Source organism: Calidris pugnax, unplaced genomic scaffold (genome assembly GCF_001431845.1).
Source record: "Calidris pugnax isolate Ruff unplaced genomic scaffold, ASM143184v1 scaffold17, whole genome shotgun sequence".
NCBI classification, from domain to species: domain Eukaryota; kingdom Metazoa; phylum Chordata; class Aves; order Charadriiformes; family Scolopacidae; genus Calidris; species Calidris pugnax.
In genome coordinates, this window is record NW_015090794.1 from 11,237,575 (window position 1) to 11,251,912 (window position 14,338).

At 36.5% G+C, this 14,338-nt stretch overlaps 1 protein-coding gene across 22 annotated transcripts in view; it reads right to left on the reverse strand.

Moving 5' to 3' along the window:
- Positions 1 to 14,338, reverse strand: part of RBFOX1 (RNA binding protein, fox-1 homolog (C. elegans) 1) — a 1,244,625-nt gene that overhangs the window by 772,027 nt on the left and 458,260 nt on the right. The window contains exon 1 of one of the 22 annotated variants that reach the window (XM_014936495.1): positions 1,023 to 1,089. The exons of the other annotated variants lie outside the window; for them this stretch is intronic. The gene's annotated coding sequence lies outside the window, so the exon portion shown is untranslated. Of the gene's footprint in view, positions 1 to 1,022; positions 1,090 to 14,338 lie in introns of those variants that run through there. 22 annotated transcript variants of the gene reach the window in all.

Sequence of the window (14,338 nt, forward strand, 5' to 3'; positions counted from 1 at the left end):
CAGCACGCATATATAAATGTGCAAGTGTATCTGCTTATGTATCTATTGCATATATATTGCAAGACATGTTAGTATTTATTCCATGATAACATATATATTGATGATATATTGTGGAATTAAAGAGCCACAGGCTGTGAATTGTTAAAAGCAACATTCACAATTTTGTACCCCATAAATCACTGGAAATCATTATCTCTGAGGAAATAATGTAATAAAAAAGTTTATGAAAACGGTGCAGCGATTACATGTGGAAACAAGCAAAATTTACTTTTAAATTGTAAGACGAAGTTCTTACATATGTAGGAAACACATTGTAGAGATCTCTCTAAAGCCAACAACTACTTTCCCTTTCTGGTGCTATCCATATTGTTAAACACAGTTACACATCTCCACACATTACCGAAAACAAGCCCCACTCCAGACAAACACTGGTGTAACATTTTCTATTTTAATTCTGTAAATATTGTGAAGATATAAATTTTGCTAGCAGTTTTCTTTCTTCCAGTTTCACTGCGCCAGCGTTAAGAGCAAAGTTCCCTCTTTTCATCTACTGAAGTTCAATTTTGTCTATTTAAAAGGCTAGGGAGACAACTGACTTTCAAGGAGTCGACATCTAAACTAGAATTTTTTGCATCTATAGTTGGCATCACACCTGCATTATACACACGCGTACATTCTATATACACTTGTTCCTGTCTGGATTAAACTTTTCCTCTAAAGTCCATATGATCGTTGTTCTGCGTGCCTCAAAAAGAGAGCACCAGAGAATGTAGAGAGAAGTGGTGATAATGAGAGAGATGAATCTGTTAGAAATAATTACACAGGTCATTTTTTATTTTTAGTATACGTAGTCCTCTAACAACTACTCAGAGAATACTACTGCTGGTTATCAGAGTACTATCATAATCATGCCAAGAAATTAATTGCTAAGAAATAAATACACTGCTATAATCTAATTTTTATCTCCACTTTATGGATTTTTATTTTTTTTCTTTTCCCCCCCAAGAAATCAGTGTACTCACAGATTTTCATGAGAGTCAGATTTTCATGAGGGTTCAGATCTCATTTTGGCACCCAAATGAAAGCCAGACTTTCGTAAGAGCTCTGTGCCTTGCAGAACAGGAACTGTTAGGAGTTGAGCTATTTTGAAAATCTAGCAGCTGCTGTGTAGGCTGAGAAGATGAAATTCTGGTCCTGAGCTCTTTAAAAGCCCAGACGTATCTAACTTTCTTAACAGCGTTGTAAGCAAGAATCTTAAATCTAAGGAATTCTGTTTCTTCTGCAACGTCCTTTGCCCTACTGAAAACCTACATTTTTACCGCATTTCAAGAACTCTGGATTACCATTATTACCCATGAGCAGACACGTTACCACTAAGCATCTCTCTGCCTCCAGGTACAGCTCTGACCTTTTAAACACAGCATTCTTCGGGGCAAAAAGGTTATTTTTCTTTTCCTGATTTAACAGTAAAGTTGTCTCATTACTGGTACTATTAGAATTTTAAAGCAAAATAATGCTTAGCATTTGACTCGGGTGACTCACAGTGTTATGCTAATGTAACCCCATTGGTCACTGCAAGTCACCTGTCCCTCTCCAGGTACAATCTCAACAGTCTATAAAAGAGATGTTACCACTCAATACCCTTGATCAATTAAAGCGCACTCTCACTCTCTCAAATCACAACATTTTACAATTTTAAAAACACTTAGTTACTTAAAATTATTAACGCAGTATTACTTTTCTGAAAAGTAATAACCTCAGAGTAATCTCAGAAGAAAAAACAGTCCCGAAATGGAGCAGTTTGCTTGGTGCTTTGCAGATGCTCTCAGATTACAGCTTTAGCTGTAGCACATTATTCATATGAAGTACAGTACACAGGCATTAACTGTTATTCTGAAATACTTAATTTTCAGAATTTCTTTATGATAGATGTCATCATTCTCACTATACAAACTTTCACTGTATTACCGCTGGCTGCAGAATGAAGCATTTTTAGAAAACATTCTTCCTTTTCACACATTTTTCAGACAAATTGCTTGTTTTCCAAAAATATTTTAATGGAGAATTACACTATCATAAATGATTGCAGAAGCTTTTTGATACTTTGATAATTTTACCAACTTCACTTACAGTTTTCTATAGACTCCCTTAAATATTATTTTTTTTCCACAGATGGAAGAGAGAGAGTGGTTTATGCAAATTGTCCACCAATTTACATGGCCCACAAAAGGCCTTAAAAAATTCATACTAATGGTTGAAAGAAGATGCCTGTACTATGTAGTAAGCCATCAAGACAAGAGACTTTCCTGGTTCTTGTCACTGGAAGATGAAGTATTTTAAAAACATGTTGGCAGAGACCTCTAAAGATGTGTGATCAGTGCTCTAAATCTTGTTCAGAAGTCATAGTCAAAAGAAATTCAGATGAGGTGTTCAGTTATAGCCATCATTCCTAAACATTTCATTTGGATTAGACTGACATTTCCAATCTTATAAATTGGAGCATTAAACTTTAGTTTATGCAAAAGCCCTGCAAAAAAAACCAACTTTTGACGAGCTTTAAGATTTTCTTGTTTTTAAACATAAACTAAAAAGTCCCTAAACAAGTTATATTAGCAAAATTATCACCACTACTAGACAACTAGATTCCTCATGGTAATTTAAATATCTTTTAAATTTAATTCCAGTTGTCACATAAATTATTATGTGCATTTTGTAATCATGCATCTCTAATCAACTTTAGATCCCAAATTACATTAATCTGGAAAGTTTCAAGCATTTAACTGTACATAGTCATGAACCAAACCCTTTGCAGAGGCACAGAAACACATTCAGTGCATGTAACTGCTGAAATACAGGCTGTTCTTCCTCTATTCAGTCTACATGGAATAATAACTATCCTTCACATTTTAATCCAAGAAAACTGTGCAAAAAGAGTTTGCAACCACTCCTCCTCCAAACCTCAAAAAAACAGGAAATAAATTACTATAGAACGTCAGGAGAAAAAGTTGCATATTAGGTAGAAATAATAATATTTGTAATTTAACTACTTTTTATTTGAATGGTAACACACAAACATTATTAAAGAAAAAGAACCCCAAAACTTAAAGCTAAAGAAACAAAGTGGGCTACTTGCCCTAGAGCATACATAGGAGGCCAAACAGAAGTTAACATTATCTAATCACTTGGAAATCCAGGGCAGAAGCAGCATCAAGTTCTTACAAAGAAATCTTTCCAATCCGGTGCTTGACCCCAGTGCAGAGAGGCAGACACCCCAGTACCAGGTGGGCACTAACCAAATCTTCGTAAGATAAGAGCATTTTAACACCTTTGTGATGCCTCAGTTTCTGAGTACGGACAAGGTAATTCACGTGTGTGTGTGTGACCACAGCTCTATGACCTTATCCATCTACTGACCAGACGTGTCGATTAAACAGAGAGTACAGCAGATGCCAAACACTCCCCTCCATCCACATCATGGCAGTATTTGCTTTGGCTCTCAGGGAAAGGCTGGACTGCACTGAAGTTAAATTCAGAAGTGTCATATTAATCTATCTTTTTATTTTTCCTTTTATCAGTTGACAATTATCTGTGATATATAACCTGAATTTTAACACAAGAGCACTATATAAGTGACATAGTCTAAACCGCAGACTTTCTCTTTTCTTTTAGGTAAAGTTAAGCTAATCTGCATTGACAGAAGAGGACTCTTTGGAACCACCTAGTGAGTCTCCCAAATATGAAGCAGTAACCCAAATGTCAATTACTTTTCCAACAGTAGACAAATTGCTAGCACACTAATGCAATTTAAGGACAATAATTAGATAACAGGACTACAGAGTGTACCAGGTGACAGAGTTTCTAAGATAATAGAATCTAGTGTCCTACTTCTTAAATATTAACATCATTCCATCTCAGTCAATTGGTTTATGGTAATTTTTAAAGGGCAAAGTAAATTCTTTTTATTGCTAATAATATTGTGCTTCTCCAGCATTAGCTTTGAAGGTTAGCAATTTAAGGGGTCAAAACTTAATTATATTTTTTCTGGTTTATTTACTTTTCTTTTTAGATCTCTCCTCTTTGAAGTCTTTTTTTTTTAATAGAAATTTTAAGGGACTAATAAAAAGAAATAATCTCTTGAAATTTGAGTTCGCTGTGCTCAATAAAAAGGAGCTGGTTTCATCACAACTTAAGTAATCTATTTATTGTAGCCACTAAGAAATTCTTAAACAATAACATTCAATATCTGGATATCTGAACATATTATATTATTATATTATCCTGACATAATCTTGGTATTTTTTTCCCCACAGGAAAATTCTTGTTCACTTTGACTGGCATTGAATATGGATTTTCAAAACTAGCAACATCAGGCATGTACCATCTGCTGATTTGGGTATCAAAGTGGTCATTGCTGACAAAGGGGCCGTAATACATGCAAGATCCTCAGCCAAAAAGCAAAAATACATACAAGATCCTCAACAAAAGCTATGCCACATGTACTGCACATGCTCTAACTGCAGAAAAACACACAGACCCGATCTTCAAATTGCCTCAGAAACGAACTGACACCTGAAAAATACAGAGGTTTGCATGGCTAGAACTATGGTGAACTCTACAAACTATCAGCAAATCTTCGCAAACACACATTTAAAAATGTTCAGAACTGCATAAGCTGTTAAAATTCTCCCTATTTCCTGTGTCTATTTTGCCATTAGCAGAACAGAGTGAGCATTAAACAAAACTTCTAAGCTAGCCCAATGATCAATAACCATGCAAGATGGACAAAAAAGTTGAACATAACCTGACAGAAGACCATCACTGGAATTAGCCCACAATCCTCCCTCCCAAACTATTGATTGTCTCAGGAGATAATGATCCTCCCAATACATAGCTCCTTCCTTCATTTTTCTCCTTTAAATTCCTACTTTAATCTTCTCTGTGCAACGCTGTATACAAAGTCTGTGTTATTCTGGAAAGCTGAGCCCACCAGCTGTTATAATGACTGATAATGTTTCTTTCAAAGACTCTGTCTGCTCTTCATTCCCAAACACATATTCCACAACTCAACTCCCATTTGGATTTATTTTTTTTTTCCCCACAGGGTTATCAAGTTATATCCCTACACTGCAGTTAAGAACGACTAAGCAAACCAGCTCAGTTAGAACAGCTATGGGCACATCTGAACCACTCAGTGCCCCCTCAGCTGGGGACTGGGCAGCCTCTCCCCCCACACTCCGGGTGTAAGTGCCTGCTCTGGGGTAGCTCAGGTGCCCCTACAGCGCTGCTCTGCACCATAGAGGTGGGTGCAGGAGTCTCTCAGGTCTCACAATAACCAAAACAGAACAGACAGCAGAGAAGGTAGGGAGAATAAAGACAGACTCTAAAAAAAATTATAGAAGAGACCGGGAAAAGGGGGAACACATAAACTAGAGTTGATAAACATTTATAGCCCAGTCGTGCGTTACTGAATCTACTGCTTTTATAAAAGACAAAAAGAAGAAGAAAGAGGTGGCAGGGACAGCAGGAAGGCATGCAAAAAAGTTATAAGGGACAGCCAATTAGAAAAGGGACACTTATTACAAGGTATAACAAGGAGCAATAGGTGTCAATAACACATTATGTAATTTTACTTTTTAAAATGTATATAATTCCTTTAAATAGCTGGCCCTAAATATTTAGAGGAAAAAACAGTAATCCATACCATTTCCTTATAAATCTGTCAAATAAGTAGACTGAACCCAAAAACAACCCTTGATGAGCATTTTCAGTTCCATACGTATTAAAACTGAAAATCATTATTCTCTCCTCTAAGTACAAGGATTTTCTTTGTTCTTAGGGATAGAAGAAAATACTGTCTGTCTCTATTCTTTTCTTCTTCCCACTCCTTTTCCCCCAACCCCTACTCTGCGGCCCAAGATAATCGGAATCAAATACAAGTAAAATGAAGGGACTTCCATCTATGTCTATAAAGAAAATAAAGCCTTTTTTGTAATCCAAAAATCTCATTTCAAAAAGAAAATAGCTTCAAGACTTGCCTGCTTTTAAAAACATATCTGATTCTACAACAGTAGTCTGAGAAAATCACACTCCTGAAAATCAAAGTACTAGATTTATGTTTTCAGAATTTTCCCTACCTCATGATCTCTTTTCAGTAATTTCATAAAAAACGTTTTTTTTCTTTTTACGAAATACTCCTGTTTTCTGTCTCTAAATTGGAGAATGTAACATTTTCTTCATTCTGTATTTATAAAGACATAAACAACTGCAGTCTATTTTCAGAGGTCTCTGTAGTCCTATCTACTATAAATACTTTTAAGTCCTCCCTGGCTATTCAGTTCTGAAATCATAAAACCTCATTGGAAATAATAAAATAATAGATGCCTTCATACATAAGAGTTATGTCAAGGATTTAATTTGTGCTTACATTTCTGAACATATTCTTTCATTTTGGTCTTTCCCTTAAAATAATTTAAACTATATTGCTAAAGCATATTCAAAAACAGTCACTACATAGCTAACAGAACAAATAAATGAGTTAGAATGCTACTTGTTATTTGGCTTTATTCAAGAATAAAGCCTAATATGATTTATCCCACTGGGTGTTTCAGTTTCTCTGACATATTGCAATTGGGATTTACATCTTCTGTGCTGAGGGAAGTAGGTCAAATTGCTTCTGCAATGACATTTGTTAGTTCTGCATGGTATTTCTTACAGTGAACACACAGGGGTTTCCATACTTATTTCATTGTTCTCCATTATTGTTTCACTGGTACTTCACAGAACCACAGAATGGTTGAGGTTGGAAGGGACCTCTGAAGATCATAGTCCAACCCCCTGCTCAGGGCAGGGTCAACTAGAGCAGTGCTTAACAGACCACACAAACTTCCGAGATAAAAATCTCAAAAAAAAAATTAAAAAAAAAAAAAAAAGCCTGAGTATAAAAAAAAAAATCAAGTGAGAGAATACCACAGGTTCAGGTACCAGGAAATAAACTGAGGATATTGGAACTGAGAGAGTTTGTGGGTGCCGAACTAAAATGTCTCCCTTCCCTTTCTACAGCACTCGATTGCACAGAAACACTGTTGCCTGTAGCTGAGAGGAAACCCTGCAGCAATTCGAGGCGTTATTTAAAAACTAGCTGTCTGTCTCTTCTAGACAAGGAAAAAAAAAAAAAATAAGAGAAGCAAAAATCAAGCTATAGCTTAGTAACTGACCAGGGAAAATAGCAGCAAGACTAACATGGTAAATGGAAATATTTAGGAAAATCTTTTAATGAATTGCTTTGAGAAACCACATAGGCATACGCTGCTAGAAAAATGCACCACAAGGAAAGATGGCAAAAGTAGTTGTTTCTCCAGGTTAGCAGCAAACAGCTTACTTGGCTTTCAGGAACGCAGAATGACTGAAGAAAGCAACTGGAAAGAAAAAGGGTACCAGGATCCTGAAAAATCTATGAGAGAGAAAAAGGAGGGGGAAACCATAACGGATGACTGTAAGGGGAGATGATAAAATGGTGAGTACAGAGGAGAACAAGACAACGCAGTGGGAAGACAAGACAGGGATCAGGGTTTACAGATGAATCTGAGACCAGAATTTATGGAATGATTGTCATAAGATGAAAAAGGGGATGGCACACACAAATAAGGAGAAGAGCCAATGACTTCAAACATCAAAGAAGGTAACAGCTGTTCTCCTGTTTCACTAAGTTGGATCATTTACCACATCCATATTTCAAATAGTAATTAATTAAGTTGTGCTGGAGCCAACAACAGCAGGGACTCTTTATTAATGAATGCATAGATCAGATAAACAACTGTACTGAAGATTAATTTTGCTAGCAAACTATAGCATTACCATTTCCTATAAGAATAAAGATGTATAAACCAGAAGATTTTAAAAGGTATGAAAAATAAGAATCCAGCCACTATTTCCATCAGTAATCAAAAGCATTCATATGTGATCACAACTTGTTGTATTTCATGGATATGGAAATAACATTTTTGCTTTTTTAGGGGGGGGGTTCAGGTGGGGTGAGGGGGTGTTGGGGAGGAAGAAAGAGCCACAAAAACCCTGAACCACCCAACAAAAACCACCCCTCTCCCAAATCAAAAAAGATTTATTTTTCTGTACTAAGCTGCAGTAAATTGGAACCCTGAGCACTTCTCTGAGAATAATCAGAACTCCCTGGCTGCTGTTCAATATGCAAACTAGTCTGATAACTCGATCTGCCTTGCTTTGACTTCTGTCAGATACAGATTTTCATATTTTACTGTAACCAATGCTGGACTCCACAAAATTCTGTGTACAGGTTTACCTGATCCATTTCAAAGCTCCAACTAAATAGATGAAATGTACATGTAGACCCACCTCCCAGGAGATGGGATACACAACCTTTCATCAAAAATGTCTTTTCAGCTTGAAACAACCCAGCAAGAGTCTTTGCTTTGTGTCAGTGTTCACTATATGTGGGCACTACTCAATTCTTTGAGCAATAATCACTCCCTTTTTTTTGAATAAGGCTCTACTTTCTTGATTAGAAAACTAAATTTACTGTTCATTCCTTTATTAAGCATCTCAAAATGTATTCGTTGTAAAGCAGGAGTCTGGATACTAAACTGTTTCTATACTATCTCTCCAAGTTTTTTCTGATCGTAACTGCTAGCGTTTAAGTCACCCACAAAGCTCAAAGAAAAGTTCGTACTTTTCAGTGTTCTTTTTTCTTTCCTTATTTTGGAAAAAGAAAGGAAAAGAGAGAAAAACTCCTAACTGCTTAGTCATCTAAACTCACTACCCAACTACCCAAAGCAGCAGAAAGAAGCACAAGATAAAGAGAACCATGTCTGTTTGTCTTTCTAAACAAATCTGTTTTGAATTTTGGAGGAAATAAAAACAGAAGCAAGAAAAACAAGGTAGTCAGTTTGCAGCTCAAAGTAGGATAAGATGTGTGAAGCCATAAAACTGAGAGACTGTGGGGAATCAGAAATTCACCTTTTCCATCCGCTTTGACGTCAACAGGGTAGAGCAGGGCAGAAACAAGATTTCCACTTTGCCCTTAGCTTAGCACAAAAATAACCAAACAATCTGCACACACACCTTCACAAAGCACAATTGTCTGTACTTTCTTTCATTTCTGTTCTGTGTAACTTTAAATGCAAGACTTGCTACTCTATTTTTCTGTAACAAACCATTTCTCTGCATTATTCTTTCCCAGTATCACCCTGTATTTATTGCTTGTCAATTTACTTTATACTATCTGTGACAACAATTCTTAGTATAAGCTGATCAGTAAAAAAACATTTACTATCAGAGGGATGTTTCACATAACTCTTATCAAGAGTTTGTATTTTTGTCAAGCCCAAGATACTCGAACCAAGATCAAAGTCCCCGCGTCAGCACATCAGTAATTAAGATAGTCCTGCCCTGACTGTAGAGGCAAAGCATCACTCTGAGTCCTCTTTTACAGGTGGAGAATTGTGACACAGTAATGAAGTGATCTGCCTGAGGAAACCAGGGATGCTGTTAGAGAGATTAGATTGAAATCTATAATCCTTGACACCTAGTTAACTACTCATATGACAAGATTGTGGAGCATACTTACAGAAAGGAGCACCTTTCTGTAAGAAAAATGAATATAATCTAAATAGATTTATACTATCTGTCTCCTGAAATGAAATGGATATGAATTCCTACTTTGCTAGGTTATGTCTACTATTGACTACTTTTTGATACTTCTAAAGCTGAACTGAAAAAGCTGAACACAATGTGAAAACACAGTGCTCTATTTTTTATGAAGTACCATGTAGTTAAAATATTTATTTTTATCCTTTGAAACTGCCCAGTAACACCTATCAGCATCAAACCCTCACTTAGTATGAACCACCATACAAAAATGGAAATTCCATGAGACTTAGTACGGAGTATTTATAGCAAAATTTGTGAGAAACCTACTAGCTGGACTAATCCTTGCCTTGACATTTTGGAATATGGTATTAGAACTATCTGTAATTACTTTCTTATGAGACATAAGACTGGTCAGGTGGCAGTAGAAAAGGCAAGTATGTGCATTCACTGATAAAGCAACCAAAATCTTATTCTTGTTACTTTCACCCATCTTTTCTTTTACTGTAGGTCATCTCCAAGTTCATTCATGGCTCAGTAATGGAAATACATCCTCTAGCTAGCAAATTAACAAGACCTTCCCAGAAACTATGAAAATATAACCACTGCTGACTTGCAGAACGTCATGTTTATGATTACACAAATCTCTTGTGTATACACACGCGTGTACTCACGCACTTATCTATGCCCAGGAAAGAAAATATACTGACCATCAGTTGGGTATAGTGCACTTTCTTTCATCAGCGTAATATAAATTTTCACGGCCTGAAGAAGCACAAGAACACTGGCTGGAATGGGACTCCAAATGCACTTTTTGTCATGATATTTTCTGAGTATATCCAGGCCTTTCTGCCTTCTGGCATCAGAAGTAACACAGCACGCATCCAATAAGCCGCAGTAAATTGGAACTCTGAGCACTTCTCTGAGAATAATCAGAACTCCCTGGCTGCTGTTCAATATGCAAACTAGTCTGATAACTCGATCTGCCTTGCTTTGACTTCTGTCAGATATAGATTTTCATATTTTACTGTAACCAATGCTGGACTCCACAAAATTCTGTGTACAGGTTTACCTGATCCATTTCAAAGCTCCAACTAAATAGATGAAATGTACATGTAGACCCACCTCCCAGGAGATGGGATACACAACCTTTCATCAAAAATGTCTTTTCAGCTTGAAACAACCCAGCAAGAGTCTTTGCTTTGTGTCAGTGTTCACTATATGTGGGCACTACTCAATTCTTTGAGCAATAATCACTCCCTTTTTTTTGAATAAGGCTCTACTTTCTTGATTAGAAAACTAAATTTACTGTTCATTCCTTTATTAAGCATCTCAAAATGTATTCGTTGTAAAGCAGGAGTCTGGATACTAAACTGTTTCTATACTATCTCTCCAAGTTTTTTCTGATCGTAACTGCTAGCGTTTAAGTCACCCACAAAGCTCAAAGAAAAGTTCGTACTTTTCAGTGTTCTTTTTTCTTTCCTTATTTTGGAAAAAGAAAGGAAAAGAGAGAAAAACTCCTAACTGCTTAGTCATCTAAACTCACTACCCAACTACCCAAAGCAGCAGAAAGAAGCACAAGATAAAGAGAACCATGTCTGTTTGTCTTTCTAAACAAATCTGTTTTGAATTTTGGAGGAAATAAAAACAGAAGCAAGAAAAACAAGGTAGTCAGTTTGCAGCTCAAAGTAGGATAAGATGTGTGAAGCCATAAAACTGAGAGACTGTGGGGAATCAGAAATTCACCTTTTCCATCCGCTTTGACGTCAACAGGGTAGAGCAGGGCAGAAACAAGATTTCCACTTTGCCCTTAGCTTAGCACAAAAATAACCAAACAATCTGCACACACACCTTCACAAAGCACAATTGTCTGTACTTTCTTTCATTTCTGTTCTGTGTAACTTTAAATGCAAGACTTGCTACTCTACTTTTCTGTAACAAACCATTTCTCTGCATTATTCTTTCCCAGTATCACCCTGTATTTATTACTTGTCAATTTACTTTATACTATCTATGACAACAATTCTTAGTATAAGCTGATCAGTAAAAAAACATTTACTATCAGAGGGATGTTTCACATAACTCTTATCAAGAGTTTGTATTTTTGTCAAGCCCAAGATACTCGAACCAAGATCAAAGTCCCCGCGTCAGCACATCAGTAATTAAGATAGTCCTGCCCTGACTGTAGAGGCAAAGCATCACTCTGAGTCCTCTTTTACAGGTGGAGAATTGTGACACAGTAATGAAGTGATCTGCCTGAGGAAACCAGGGATGCTGTTAGAGAGATTAGATTGAAATCTATAATCCTTGACACCTAGTTAACTACTCATATGACAAGATTGTGGAGCATACTTACAGAAAGGAGCACCTTTCTGTAAGAAAAATGAATATAATCTAAATAGATTTATACTATCTGTCTCCTGAAATGAAATGGATATGAATTCCTACTTTGCTAGGTTACGTCTACTATTGACTACTTTTTGATACTTCTAAAGCTGAACTGAAAAAGCTGAACACAATGTGAAAACACAGTGCTCTATTTTTTATGAAGTACCATGTAGTTAAAATATTTATTTTTATCCTTTGAAACTGCCCAGTAACACCTATCAGCATCAAACCCTCACTTAGTATGAACCACCATACAAAAATGGAAATTCCATGAGACTTAGTACGGAGTATTTATAGCAAAATTTGTGAGAAACCTACTAGCTGGACTAATCCTTGCCTTGACATTTTGGAATATGGTATTAGAACTATCTGTAATTACTTTCTTATGAGACATAAGACTGGTCAGGTGGCAGTAGAAAAGGCAAGTATGTGCATTCACTGATAAAGCAACCAAAATCTTATTCTTGCTACTTTCACCCATCTTTTCTTTTACTGTAGGTCATCTCCAAGTTCATTCATGGCTCAGTAATGGAAATACATCCTCTAGCTAGCAAATTAAAAAGACCTTCCCAGAAACTATGAAAATATAACCACTGCTGACTTGCAGAACGTCATGTTTATGATTACACAAATCTCTTGTGTATACACACGCGTGTACTCACGCACTTATCTATGCCCAGGAAAGAAAATATACTGACCATCAGTTGGGTATAGTGCACTTTCTTTCATCAGCGTAATATAAATTTTCACGGCCTGAAGAAGCACAAGAACACTGGCTGGAATGGGACTCCAAATGCACTTTTTGTCATGATATTTTCTGAGTATATCCAGGCCTTTCTGCCTTCTGGCATCAGAAGTAACACAGCACGCATCCAAAGCTCTGTAGATCTTAAAACTAACAGACCTAGAGCAAACCTTCCCTTAGAAAAGTAGTAATGAGGAAAACCAATGCAAAGTAGCATCTCAAAGTGCTCTCAACATCCAGTAATAAGCTCCTTATAAGCACTTCACTACAGGAGAAGAAATGACAGCACAGTTTGGAGGGAAGATTGTATCTGGGTGTATGTGTGTATGCATATACACACACTCACACCATCATGGTTTTGGTAACAGTTTTCCAGTTCAGTTCTGCACTTACTGTGTTCCATATGCAACCCAAAGATGTCATTTCTTTCACTTCCCATGTAGCTGACGTTGCCCTTTATAATCTCAGTCTCTAGGGTAGGTAGGCAGATCAGTCTTGAGCTGCTGGGAGCAATGCTGCCTTGGCTAACCAGCCACTTTACTGCCAACAGCCAATGACCTCAGTTTTGGTCCCCGAGTTCGTTCCATAGTGGAAAACTGAGTTACAAGTTGTATTTTTTCCTTTTCTTTATTTCAGTAATATTTAGCAGTATATATTTAACTTCTTCTCTGAAAAATCCCATGAAAATAAACCATACGAATATTTAAAATAATTTGAGGACAATCCTTCAAAAATAGAACTTAAAGCTGCTCTGTTAATTTTATGACAATAACTGTCTTGGATGAAAGACTAATCTCTAGAACTCTTTTCAGATTCAGATATGGTCAGGAAATTTATTTTACACATTGTCAATTACATGCAACAGAATTACAATAACACGTCCATTATACTTTTCAAAAGTATCTTCTCCTGCCACTGAAATCAAATGCAGTATTGCCACACAAATGTCATGTTTTAAGAACACACTGGTTCCCTAGATTATAAAGTTCTGTCATCTTCAAGATCCCAAAATCACGAGAAATCGTGACTAATGGAACACATAGCAGAACTTCAGAAAAACTGCACTGTAAATAAGAGCTATAATAAACGGAGTGACTTGTATTGGAATATATAGCTGTGTCCATTTGCAAGAAAGTAAAGCCAGATGGGGATGTTTAATTTACTTTGACTTCGCTCTGGCGTTCTCTGCAAAATTCTTGTACAAATCACCTCAACACTTACAGAATGTTTTGAATAGGAAAGGATGTGTTGCCATACAACACATTAATCTTCCTATAACCGTTCCAATTGTGCAGTTACGATTATACACAATAAGCCCATAATGATAGAGGTTATAACTTCCGAGCTCATAATTTATTTCTGGCAACAAAGTAAGTCAAAACTACTGGCGAAAAGAGTTTGTGTCACTGTGAATTACATTGTAAAGATTTTCCTTCCTCCCAGTAGCATTTTATCATAAAGGCCAAAAGAACCGGGGGAAAAAAATAAATAAAATTCTGCCAATCAAAATTCCCAGAGCCTAGACAGCAGGCGTGGGGACATCTGAACAGGAATGGAAATATAAATCAAGAATATAATCATAGCTAC